The sequence below is a fragment of the Aethalodelphis obliquidens genome, unplaced genomic scaffold, assembly GCF_003676395.1.
Source record: "Aethalodelphis obliquidens isolate GAN/ISIS:26980383/991018 unplaced genomic scaffold, ASM367639v1 scaffold42, whole genome shotgun sequence".
Classification (NCBI taxonomy): Eukaryota; Metazoa; Chordata; class Mammalia; order Artiodactyla; family Delphinidae; genus Aethalodelphis; species Aethalodelphis obliquidens.
Window position 1 is genome coordinate 10,886,195 of NW_020837986.1, and position 13,192 is coordinate 10,899,386.

Sequence of the window (13,192 nt, forward strand, 5' to 3'; positions counted from 1 at the left end):
ATACAACTTTATGAGAAGGTCACAACTAAAACTTGGGGCACACTCATCCTGCTCTTTTTCCTTTCTGTCGACCTGTGTTTCATTATTATAAATAATGCTAGTCTGTTCTCAAGATTTATTCAGTTAATTTTACTACTAATCATTTGACATTTGTATTGAAGCATAAAAAATGGATACTGCAGTTAGGAAATCATTGGATGAGCATTAGACTTTATTTAATTTCCTTATATGGGTGGTGCAACAGCTGCGATGGTGCACAGTTGTGAACCCAGGACATCTGTGTTTCCCATTTATTTGTTTACTTGTTTGTTTTTTGCAGTAGTTGCATGTAATAAAATTTTTTTTCAGAGAATAAGGAGAGTAAATGTTAAATTTAAAAGTTTAATATTATTAGCATATTTACAGTTTTACAACAGAAAGAGTAGGAAAATGACAAGAAGGACTAAGTCTGTAGCTAACGACATATGTGACCTAGGGCAAATCATGTAACTAGGGCAAATCATGTAAAAGAGGTTTACTAACCTCTGTGGGACTGTTTTCTGCTACCTTCTTAATTAGAATTCTTCAGGGGTTCTGCCCAGGACAAATGTATCTGTTTTTTGATATTTGTTACTTGAAGTATAACACACATAATGCGAAGTGCACAAATCATAAGGATAATGAATTATAAAAAGAACATACTTGTATGACCACTGCTGTTGTATTTTGAAAAAGCTTCCTTGGTGATTATGATAAGCTTTCCTTTAAAAGAAATCACTGGACTTGAGGCTGTAGGTAATCTCATGTCTTTCACAACTCTTTCTAGAGTGAAATTAACAGAAACAGTGATAGAAGGAATTTGGCCAGTCACAAAAATTTGCTTTGAATAGGTTTATTGGGATTATATATTAAGTCTTCTGATGTTTTTCTTCTTCCTCTTTGCCCTTTTTCCTTTCTGTCTAGGTCCTGGATGGAATGGAGAGGGGTCCTACTCAACTTCTGACTATCTTTTCTGAGAGTGGTCAGAGAGTTCTTAAACAGGTCTGTTGATTCTGTAGTACACAAATGCAAGTTCGAGTTATAAAAGATTTGGATTCAGCCTAAACAAAGAATTGAATTAGGAAGTAGACTTTTTTTAAAAAAAGAAGCCATTTTGATCTCAGTGTCCACAGGGTATTTTACTTCGGCAAGCTGCATTTGGCATGTGGATTGGACCCAAAGTGACTGAATTAAATAAGATCTGCTTAATATAAAAGCAGTTGTTATATCTTTATCAGTTATGCTGAATATATATAATATGGCAGAATTCTTTATTGGTTCCATGGAAAGTACCAGGAAAAGATGAAAAGGTGAATATCTCAGTTGTCTGTGATTCTGGTGGGTGATGGAGGCATGGATAAATCCAAGAAGGAAAATAATTATATGGCCCTCTTTCTAATGTTCTCAGAATTCATAACATTGGGGTAAAACAAAGCTACCTTTACCTTGCATATCTCTGGTTAAGGGAAGGGCAAGTATATATGGGTTTTGTTTGTTTGTTTTCTTTTCTTTTACCCTTGTCTGCATCACCATGAATGAACTTTATCATTATTCAGACCGATAAAAACTCAAGCTTAGTGATTTCCCAAACTTGTCTTTACATTGGAATCACCTTTGGAGCTTTGCAAAGTACTAATGTCTTTGTTCCCCCTCCCTACCACCACCCCCCACCCTAGATTGTGGGGGTATGGCCTGGGAATTTTTAGAAGATCCCAAGGTGATTCTAAAGTGCTGCCAAGTTTGGGAATCACCGTTTTAGCTAGTTAAAGCAGATCTGGCCACTACGCACCTTGTGAATTTTTTTGCGTAAATATTTGGATAAATATATAAATAAGGGATAAATATTTTGTTTTAGAATCCTGTACTTTAAACCTAAATTTTTACTAGAATGAAAGCTCTGTAAAAGCAGGTACCATGTCTATATTTTTTTCACCATTATATCTTTAGCATTTAGAACAATAACTAACATGTGCTATATGCTTAAATATTTGTTGAATGAGTGGATGAACCTATTAGTCTCTAGTGAGCTGAGAGTATGCTTTTACCTAATACTCGAGTGGTCTGAGGTATAGAGTGGGGTGGTGGTGGTAGTGAAGAGCCCAGCCTCTATTACTAATTGACTGGGCTCCAGTCACAGCTCTGTCACTTACTAGCTGTAAAACCTTAAACAAGTTACTTCTCTAATACCTCAGTGTCCTCATTTGTACAAGGGGGGTAATAGAATCTATTACATGGGGTTTTGGGGGGAACTAATTGAGTTAATAATACAAAGTGCTTAGAACAGTGCCTTGCACATAATAGTGTTCTGTAACTTTTAGCTACTGTAGAATTCAAGACACTCCAGATTCTCGGTAGTTTGAATAATTTAAATATAGAGTGTTGTATGGGGGCTAAGGTAGAATAATGGAATCAGCTGCATTAGATGTAGTTAAAGAAGACTTAACAAAGAAGGTTATTATTATTATTATTATTTTTGGTCAACTTAATGAGGTATAATTTACATACAGTAAACTGCACCATTTAAAAGTGAAACATGTTTCAGTGAATTTTGACAGATGTTCTTATTAGTTTACAGTATTTATTATGAAACACCTGTCACAACCAAGATACAGAAAATTTCCATCTTCCTAAGAAATTCCTTATATTCCCTGCAGTCTGTCCCTCCTAGCCCCTCCACCTATATATTGCTTTGCATTTTCCAGAACTTTATGTAAATGCATTGATACATTATGTTCTGTTATGAGTCTAGCTTCTTTCACTCAGCAGAATGATTTTTTTTAATGAAAATGACTAACATTTATTGAGCATTTAATACATGCCAGATATGGCTCTAAATTTCTTTTTTCTTTTTTTATTATAGCTGGTGTTTATTGAGCTTTTATAGTGGGCCAACATTAGTCTAAACATTTTATTTTATTTTATTTTTCAACAGAATGATTTTGATATTTATCCATGTTGTTGCATGTGTCAGTGGTTCATTCCTTTTGAATGAGTAGTGTTTTGTTGTATGGGTATACCATGCTTGTTTATCTGTTCACCTGTGATAGACAGTTGAGTTGTTTCCAGTATTTGATGATTGTGAATAAAGCTACTGTAAGCATTTTTGTGCAAATCATTGTATAGATATATTTTCACTTATTCTGGAGTAAATCCCTAACAGTTGTACTGCTAGGTTGTATGGTGTATCTAACTTGTTAAGAAACTGCCAAATAATTTAAAAAGAAGTGAATGTTCAGCAGGATTTCCAGGGAGGGTGCATTAGTTATCTATTGTTGCATAACAAATTACCACAGATTTAGCAGCTTAAAACAACACACATTTATTAGGGCACAGTTTCCATGGGTCAGGAATCTGGCTTAGGTGGGCCCTCTGTTTCAGGGTCTCTTACAGGCAGCAGTCAAGGTGTCAGCCAGGACTGGAGTCTCATCTCAGTGATTGACTGAAGACGGATTTCCTCTAAACTTACTTGGTTGTTGGCAGAATTACCTTCCTCAAGGGATGTTGGATTTAAGGCCTTGGTTTCTCACTAGCTACTGGTTGTCAGTTTCTTGCCTTGTAGCCTCTCCAACGTGGCAAGCTGAGAAGGCAGTAGAGCCTCCTAGGGAGATGAAAGTCTCATTCTTTTATAACCTAATCATGGACGTGCTGTCCCATCACTTTTGTTGTATTTTTTTGGTTAGAAGTAAGTCACTAGGCCATCCCTCAGGGGGAAGAGGGGGCAGGGGAGATTACACGAGGGCATGAATACCAGGAGGCTGGGATAATTGGTGGCCATATTAGAAGTCTGTCTACCACAGAAGACATGGCTTAGTGCCAGGCTGGGACTAAATGGGACATTAAAAAGAGTGGTGGTGGTGAGGAGTAGTTTGTGAAATTTTCTTTACCTTCCCTGTATCAAACTATATCTCTTTCTTCCTTCTGTCTTTCACATCAGCTTCTTTCCCCTTCAAGAGCAGATACATAACACAAAGATCATTCTCACAATGAGATTTTAATCTTGAGTGGGTTTTGTGTGTGTGTGTGCGTGCCTGTGTGTGTGTGTGTGTTTAAAGATTCAATTAAGGCCTCTCCCTGTATCATTTAGTGTTTATATACATGTGTATTTTTTAAAAAAACATTTTGTCGTGGAAATTGAGACAGATATGAAAGGAGAATACTATCATGAACCCCCATGTACCTTTCACCCAGCTTCCACAATTTATTTTTTACTAATCTTATATCTAAAATTTACATACAGTAAGATGCACTAATTTTATGTGTACAGTTTTCATTGGAACAGATGTATATATCCCCACAATCAAGATATAGACCATTTTCACTCCAAAGGTACCTCATCCCTGTGCAATCAGTCCCCACCCCAGTCTCAGGCAAGCACCCATCTGATGTCTGTTACTGTAGGTTGGTTTTGCCTGTTCTAGAATATCATAGAAATATTCTTTTGATCACCATGAAGTTTTTGAGATTCATTCATGTTGTTGCCTGTATCAGCAGTTCAGAGTTCTTCAGACTTGGCACTGTGGACATTTTGGACAGGATAATTCTTTGTCTTGGAGATTGTCCTGTGCATTGTGGGTTATTTAGCAGTATTCCTGACCGTTGTCCACTAGAAGCCATTAGCACTCCCCTCCCCATTTCTAAGAATCAGAAATGTCTCCAGACGTTGCCAGATGTCCAATAGGGGACCAAATCTCCTCCCTACACTGGTTGAGAATCCTTTCAGTAGTTGATCCTGTTTATTATTTGGCAGTATTCTATTGTAGGGATATACTTCAGTTTATCCATTTGCTAACTGATAGACATTTGATTTGTTTCGTTTACTTTCAGTTGAGGCTATTGTAGATAAAGTTGCTATTAATTTTCATAGGCAAGTCTTTGTGTAGACATGTTTTCATTTATTTGGGGTAAATACCTAAGAGTGAGATTGCTGGGTCTTCTGATAAGAAACTTTATAACTTTAAACTGCCAAATTGTTTGTACCTTTTTACATTCCCACCATATGAGAGTTTCAGTTGCTCTGCATCTTTGTCAACATTTGATATTATCATTCTTTTTAATTTCAGCCATTATAGCAGGTGTAGCTTTAATTTGCATTCTCCTGATGATCAATGATATTGAACATCTTTTCGTGTGCTTATTGTAATGTATCTGTTCAAATCTTCTGCCCATTTTTTATTGGGTTGTTTGTCTTATTATTGAGTTTCCTTTGTCTTTTTCCCAACATGTGTACCAACATTAAGAAAATTGAAATAATGAATCAGTTTTATATACTTCTTATATTTAAAATGTGAACATTTCCCATGATGTTAAGTATTCCTGAAAACATGAATTTTAATGGAGAAGCAGTATTTGAGTACATTTAAATTGATTAACCACTTCTGCTGTAGAGCCTTGAGCTAGCTTCCAGTTTCTCACTATTATTAATATTTTGATAAACACCTTCAAATATAAATCTTTAACCACATCTCTCATTATTTATTGAGTTAGATTCCTAGAGGTTAGGATTAGTTATGATGTTAAGGAGAATGAACATGTAAAAGCAAAATATGAATGTTAATCTATTTCATTGTACCTTTGCCACATTTGAGTATTTCATTTTAAAAATATTTGCCATTTGATGTTGGAAGAAAGGCATATTTCATCTGCTTTTTTTTGATTACTTATGAAATGAACTTTTCATATAGTTATTGATGATTTTTATTTCTAATTTTATAAATTTTCCATTTGGGGGGCCAATTTTTCTGTTGGGATGTTAATGTTTTCCTTAATTTTTAAGAGGACTTTAATGTTAAGTTTATTAACCTTTTGTTATTTACAAATATAATTCCCAACTTGTATTTTGCCTTTTTACTCTTGTGTACTTTGTCCTGCAAAATTTTAAAAATAATAATGAAATTATATGATAAAATCTATATTTTGCTTTAGCTCTTCAGTCCGTGAAATGATAAATATACTATATATGAATATATAACCAGCCTGTGATTGTAGTTTTATGATTTTATTTTTTATATTTAACTTAAGCTTTTTTTTTTTTGGCCACACCACGCGGCATGTGGGATCATAGTTCCCGGACCAGGGATCAAACCCACGTCCCCTGCAGTGGAAGCACAGAGTCTTAACCAGTGGCCTGCCAGAGAAGTCCCTGCATTTAACTTTTTAGTCAGAATTTTTTAGTATACATTGTTGATAAGGTCTGAATGTTTGTGTTCCCCCCAAATTCATATTTCAAAGTCATAATGCCCAATATGATGGTATTAGAAGGTGGGCCTCTTGGGAGGTGCTTAGGTCATGAGGGTGGAGCCCTCATGCAGTCATGAATGGGATTAGCGCTCTTATAAGAGAGATCACACAGAGCTCCCTAGCCCCTTCCACCACATGAGGACACTGCAAGAAGTTGGCAGATTGTAACCCAACCACGCCGGCACAGTGATCTTGGACATCTCAGCTTCCAGAACTATGAGAAGTAAATTTCTGTTGTTTATAAGCCATCCAGTTTATGGAATTTTGTTATAGCAGCTCGGACAGACTAGGACAATTATGAAGTGAGGAGAATTTTTTTTTTTTTTGGTTGCATCGTGGCAGCATGTGGAACTTCCCCAGCCAGGGATCGAACCTGTGCCCCCTGCAGTGGAAGCACGGAGTCTTAACCACTGGATCACGAGGGAAGTCCTGAAGTGAGAACTTATAAAATTTTTTCCAAATACTCAACCAGTTTGTCCCAACTACAAAACAAAGTCATGTCCTGTAAAGAAATATGACACAACATCCATTAATGAACAATCAGAAGAGAACTAAATAAAAAGAAAAGTCACCTACAGCAACCCACAAAACGGAAGACAATATTTGTAAATCATATATCTGAAAAGGAATTTATATCTAAAATTTATCAAGAACTCTTAAAATTCAGTAATAAAAAGACAAACATCCTAATTTAGAAATTGGCAAAGGATTTGAATAGATATTTCCCCAAAGAAATCATGCCAGTGGCCAGTAAACATGAAAATATGCTCAACACCTTTAGCCATCAGGGAAATGCAAATCAAAACCACAATGAGATACAATTTCACACCCACTAGGATGGCTATAATCAGAAGGATAACAAATGTTGGTGAGGATGTGGAGAAATTGGAACCCTTGTATACTGCTGATGCGAATGGAAAATGGTGTAACTCCTTTGGAAAACAGTCTGGCAATTCCTCGAAAGGTTAAGTATAGAGATAACATATAACCCAGCAATTTCACTTCTAGGTATATATATACACGCAAGAGAAATGAAAACATATCTCCACCAAAACTTGTACACAAATATTCATAGCAGCATTATTCATAATAGTGAATGGTGGAAACAACCCAAATGTCTATTAACTGATGAATGAATGAATGAATGAATGAATATGGTATTTCCATACAAAGGGATATTATTTGGTAATTTAAAAAATGAAGTACTGTTACTTGCTACAACACCTTGGAGAAATGAAGCTAAGTGAAAGAAGCCAGTCACAAAAGGCCACTTATTTTATGGTTCTTATTGTATGAGGTATCTAGAATAGACCAGTGTTCCTTGACCTAGTCTAAAACTCTATCGTTTAATGGAGAGGGGAGGGGTAACCCATTAAATTAATGACAGAGCATTTTAGCAAAATTGTTCGTAGTACTCGAAGATGATGGTGACTGATAATAGTTCATCTTTATTTTGTACCTTACCTTCCTTTTGAATAATCATTTTTAAAAAATAACGTTTGGTGCTAATCATTTGTAACAGTTATTTAGACTTAGCCCTATGTTTAACTGATTTCATTTCTTGCTTCCTATTCTCAAGGTCTTTGTTTTTGGTTAATTATTATTCAGATAATATTTTTGTGAAAAGTACATGATTGATATACATCTGAAAGTATTATTATATTGATTTCACACTGAATGACAACTTGGTGGGGGAGGGAGCAGGATTATTAGGTCACATTATTTTTTCCACTATTAATTCTTTAATATTTTGCCATTATCTTGTGGTCTTGCAAAGCAAAAATCTGTGGCCAGACCGAATTTTGGTCCTCTATGTATGACTTGTTTTTTCCTTCTTGAGTGATTTGGGGCATTTTCTTTATCCTTGAAATCTGAAAATTTCACTAGAACAAATCCAGTTGTCACTATCTTTTTAGTAATTTTGCCTGGTCTTTTGTAAGCTCTTTAGAGCTGGAGATGCAGAAGATTCTCTGACTCAGGAAAGCTTACATTTCCTTTTTAAAAAATCTTTAATTATTATTTCTGTCCATTTGTTTCAGGGATAACAAATTATTTGAAGTTTATTTCTCTCTTCTCTCCTTGTCAATCCTCTCATACTTTTCATTACTTTGTCCTTTCCTTCTCCATTCTGGAAGAATTTCTCAAATTTGTTGTCTCCACATTTCTAATTAAGTATTCTGCTCTTTACTTTTTCTAGTAAAGATTTGAATTCTGTTACAGAATATTTGTAGTTTTTACCTTTCTTTTCCCCCTGTCTTATTTCTGCCTGCATCTCAACTAGTTCTTTTCATTTCTGCCTGTGAACTTTGAACTCTTATTTCAGTGTGTTTTATCAAATTTGTTGAGAGTAACGTAGTTGATTTCTAAAATTTAACCTGTTGCTCCTTACATATTCATTTTCTGAATTACAGATGCAGAGTTTCTCTTCTTTTATGTTACAGAATGTTTTTCTATCTCTTCCCTCAATTATTCTTCCTTGAATAAGGAGAGGGGTATACAGGTCTAGTATGTGCCAAATAGGGTAGACAGTTTCCTTCATTGGCTATTTGGTAGCTGTAGGAATTCTCCTATCGGATGTTAAACTAAAGGACTAACGGATGCACATAGTTTCTGAATACTTTCTAGTGTCCAGCAGTCATTTATGTGTTTCCTGCTGGATTGAGTAGGGGAAAGCCCGTCCTCTGACGTGGTAATTTGACTTTGGAAAAGAGGGTTTGTTTTTTGATCATTTGAAGCCTAGGCTGCAAATAACTGTGATTTCCAGAATGTAATGCTCCCAGGGCTTTTGCTCTCTCAGCCCTTCCTGCAATTGCTTTCAAATCTCAGGGTGTATGTACTACTTTGTATGTTATAGAATCTGAAGTAGAGAAGGAAGGCTGTGGGCATGTAATAGCCCTGACCATACTAAGTGAGTCTCTCACAGTAGGGTGATGTGACTTACCACTGCCATTGCTGCCTCTGGAGAAAGCTGTTTTGGAGCAGGTAGTTGGAGGAGGTTAGTTAAAAATCTGTTACCTTCCTGCTGGCTCTACTCTATCTAAAGCCCCATTCCTGCCTGCTGTTTGGCAGAAAAGTCATATATGAGTCCAACAGTTCTTTGAGCAGCAGTCTTAGTTTCCAGTGCTGTTGATAACTTTGACTCTTAGTGTTTCCTTAAATATATCAATGAAAAATTAGGGTGGAGGTGATGATAGAGATGAACCAGGCATTGTTATAGCCTCCATTTTAGCTCCCAGCTTGATGTTAACTTTTTGAAAGAAGGAAGATGAGAGAAGAGTGTGGAGAATAGCTACTAATGGAAGAAGGAAGAGTTAAAGATCTTATACCAGTTGAGTTCCAGTTTCTCAGGGAAATATGGTAACATTGAAATCAAAGAGCCAAGGTTTAAGATAGTCTTGGTTAGTCTTTGTTTTAAAGTCTATTTTGTTTGATACAAGTATTGCTACCTCAGCTCTCTTTTTGTTTCCATTTGCAAGGAATACCTTATTTCATCCCCTCATGTTCAGTCTGTGTGTGTCTTTAGATTGTGAGTCTCTTGTAGGTAGTATGTATACGGGTGTTGTTTTTTTATCTATTCAACCACTCTTTGTCTTTTGAGCATTTAGTCCATTTACATTTAATCATTAATAGTTTGTACTTACCGCCATTTTGTTAATTGTTTTCTGGTTGTTTCTGTAGTTCTTTTTAGTTCCTTCTTTATTTTGCTCTCTTCCCTTGTGATTTGATGACTATCTTTAGTGTTATGTTTGGATTCCTTTCTATTTTGTATGTGTATATTATAGATTTTTGTTTTATGGTTACCATGAGGTTCATATACAGCTATATATGTGCGTGTGCATTATTTTAAGTTTAAACACATTCTAACAACCCTGCACTTTTACTCCCCCCCCCCACCACGTTTAATGTTTTGGCATCATATTTTACCTCTTTTTGTTTTGTGTATCCCTTAACTACTTATTGTGGATAGAGATGATTTTACTACTATTACCTTTTAACCTTCATACTAGCTTTATAAGTGGTTGATCTATCTTTACTGTTGTTTTCCTTTATAAATGAGGGGGTTTTGTTGTTGTTGTTTTGTTTTTTTGCCACGCCACACAGCTTGTGGGATCTTATTAGTTTGCTGACCAGGGATCGAACCCATGCATTCTGCAGTGGAGGCGTGGAGTCCTAACCACTGGATCGTCAGGGAATTCCCCATAATTTTGATAGTTCTAGTTGTGGTCTTTTCTTTTCCTTTTAGAGAAGTCCTTTTAACATTTCTTGTAAAGCCAGTTTACTGGTGCTAAACTTTTAGCCTTTGCTTATCTGCAAAGCTGTTTATCTCTCCTTCAAATCTGAATGATAGCCTTGCTGGGTAGACTATTCTTGGTTGTAGGGTTTTTTTCCTTTCATCACTTTGATTATATTGTGCCACTTGCTTCTGTCCTGTATAGTTTCTGCTGAAAAGTCAGCTCATGGTCCTATGAGGGTTCCTTTGTATGTAACTAATTGATTTTTCTCTTGCTGCTTTTTTTTCTTTTTTTGGCCATGCAGTGTGGCTTGTGAAATCTCAGTTCCCCAACCAGGAATTGAACCCTGGCCACGGCAGTGAAAGATCCAAATCCTAACCACTAGACGACCAGGGAACTCCCGACTCTTGCTGCTTTTAAGATTCTCTCTTTATCTTTAATTTTTGACGTTTTAATTATAATTTGTCTTGGTGTGGACCTCTTTGGGTTCATCTTGTTTGGGACTCTCTGTACTTCCTAGATGTGGATGTCTGTGCCCTTTCCCAGGTTAGGGAAGTTTTCAACTATTATTTTTCAAATAAATTCTCTACCCCTTTCTGTCTTCTCCTTCTTGGGCCTCTAAACTGCAAATGTTAATATGCTTTAAGTTTTCCCAGAGGTCTCTCAAGCTAACCTCATTTTTCTAAATTCTTTTTTCTGTTCAGCTTGTATAATTTCCACTACTCTGACTTCCAGTTTGCTCATCCATTCCTCTGTATCATCTAATCTGCTGTTGATTATGACTGGTGTATTTTTTCAGTTATTGTGTCCTTCAGCTCTGTTTGGTTCTTCTTTATATTTTCTGACTCTGTTAAATTTCTCACTTTGTTAATTCATTCTCCCATGTTTGTTGAGTATCTTATGATAATTACCTTACACTCTTTGTCAGGTAGATTGCATATCTCCACTTGGTTTAGTTCTTCTTCTTTGGTTTTGTCTTGTTCCTTTGTTTGGAACATATTTGTCTGTCTCCTTGTTTTGCCTAAACTTCTGTTTATTTCTATGTATTAGGTAGGTCAGTTACATTTGGGAGACATGGCCTTATGTAAGAGATGTCCTGTGGGGCTCAGCAGCATACTACCCTCTGGTCACTAGAGCTATATACTCTTGGGGTGCCCACTGTGTGGGCTGTGTGGGTCATTCTTTTGTGGCGGGGCCAAGTACTGTGGACATGCTGGTAGGCAGGGCTGGCTCCCAGCCTAGTTGGCTGCCAGGTCCTGCCTCATGGGGTGGCTGCCAACCCACTGGTGGTGGGGCTGGGTCCTGGTGCAACTGGCTACAGGGCCCTAGGGGTCTCTGGGCTGGTGTTGGCCCATGGGTGGGAGGGCCAGATCCCTAGGGGGCTGAGGCTGGTGTTGGCCCGCTGGTGGGTGGGGAAGACCCTGGCACTAATAGGCTCTTGCCAGCACCAGTGTCCTCATGGTAAAACAAGCTCCCCCATATGGCTGCTGCCAATGTCTGTGTCCCCAGGTGGTGCCCCAGTTGATGCCTACTTCTCCAGGAGGCTGTCCAAGATTAGCAAGTGGTTCTGACTCAGGCTTCTTTCAAGTTACTGCCTCTGTGCTTGGAGAGCATGTGAGATTTGGCATGCACCCTTTAAGACCAGAGTCTCTGTTTCCTATAGCTTTCCAGTTCTTCTGTACATAAGCCCTGCTGGCCTTCAAAGCCAGGTATTCTGGGGGCTCATCTTCCCGGTGCAGAATCCCTGGGCTGGGGATCCTGATGTGGTTCTTTAACCCCCCGCTCCTGGGGGAGAACCTATGAAATTGTGATTATCTTGTCCTTTGTGGGTTGCCTACCTGGGGGTATGGGTTGTTTTTTTAATAGCTCTTTATTTATTTATAATTGCTTTATTTATCATTTTATTTATTTATAATTGCTTCACAATACTGTGTTAGTTTCTGTTGTACAACAAAGTGAATCAGCCATATGCATACACATGTCCCCATATCCCCTCCCACTTGAGCCTCCTTCCCATCCTCCCTATCCCACCCCTCTAGGTCATCGCAAAGCACCAAACCGATCTCCCTGTGCTATGCTTCTGCTTCCCACCAGCCAACTATTTTACATTTGGTAGTGTATATATGCTGATGCTACTCTCACTTCACCCCAGCTTCGCCCTCCCACCCCATGTCATCAAGTCCATTCTCTATGTCTACCTCTTTATTCCTGCCCTGCAACTAGGTTCATCAGTACCATTTTTTTTTTTAGATTCCATATATATGCGTTAGCATACAATATTTGTTTTTCTGACTTACTTCACTCTGTATGACAGACTCTAGATCCATCCACATCACTACAAACAACTCAATTTCGTTTCTTTTTATGGCTGAGTAATACTCCATTGTATATATGTGCTACATCTTTATCCATTCATCTGTCAGTGGACACTTAGGTTGCTTCCATGTCCTGTCTATTGTAAATAGTGCTGCAGTGAACATTGGGGTGCATGTCTCTTTTTGAATTATGGTTTTCTCAGGGTATATACTCAGTAGTGGGATTGCTGGGTCATATGGTAGTTCTATTTTTAGTTTTTTAAGGAACCTCCATACTGTTCTCCACAGTGGCTGTATCAATTTACATTCCCACCAACAGTGCAGGAGGGTTCCCTTTTCACCACATCCTTTCCAGCATTTATTGTTTATAGCTTTTTTGATAATGGCCAT

General features: G+C 37.3%; 1 protein-coding gene across 14 annotated transcripts in view; it reads left to right on the forward strand.

Annotated features, from left to right (window-relative positions):
• NCOA6 (nuclear receptor coactivator 6) overlaps window positions 1-13,192 on the forward strand; it is a 97,235-nt gene that overhangs the window by 18,764 nt on the left and 65,279 nt on the right. The window contains exon 2 of one of the 14 annotated variants that reach the window (XM_027078519.1): window positions 943-1,020. The exons of 12 other annotated variants lie outside the window; for them this stretch is intronic. The gene's annotated coding sequence lies outside the window, so the exon portion shown is untranslated. Of the gene's footprint in view, window positions 1-942; window positions 1,021-1,065; window positions 1,329-13,192 lie in introns of those variants that run through there. One more of the 14 variants, XM_027078520.1, reaches the window with a different exon arrangement.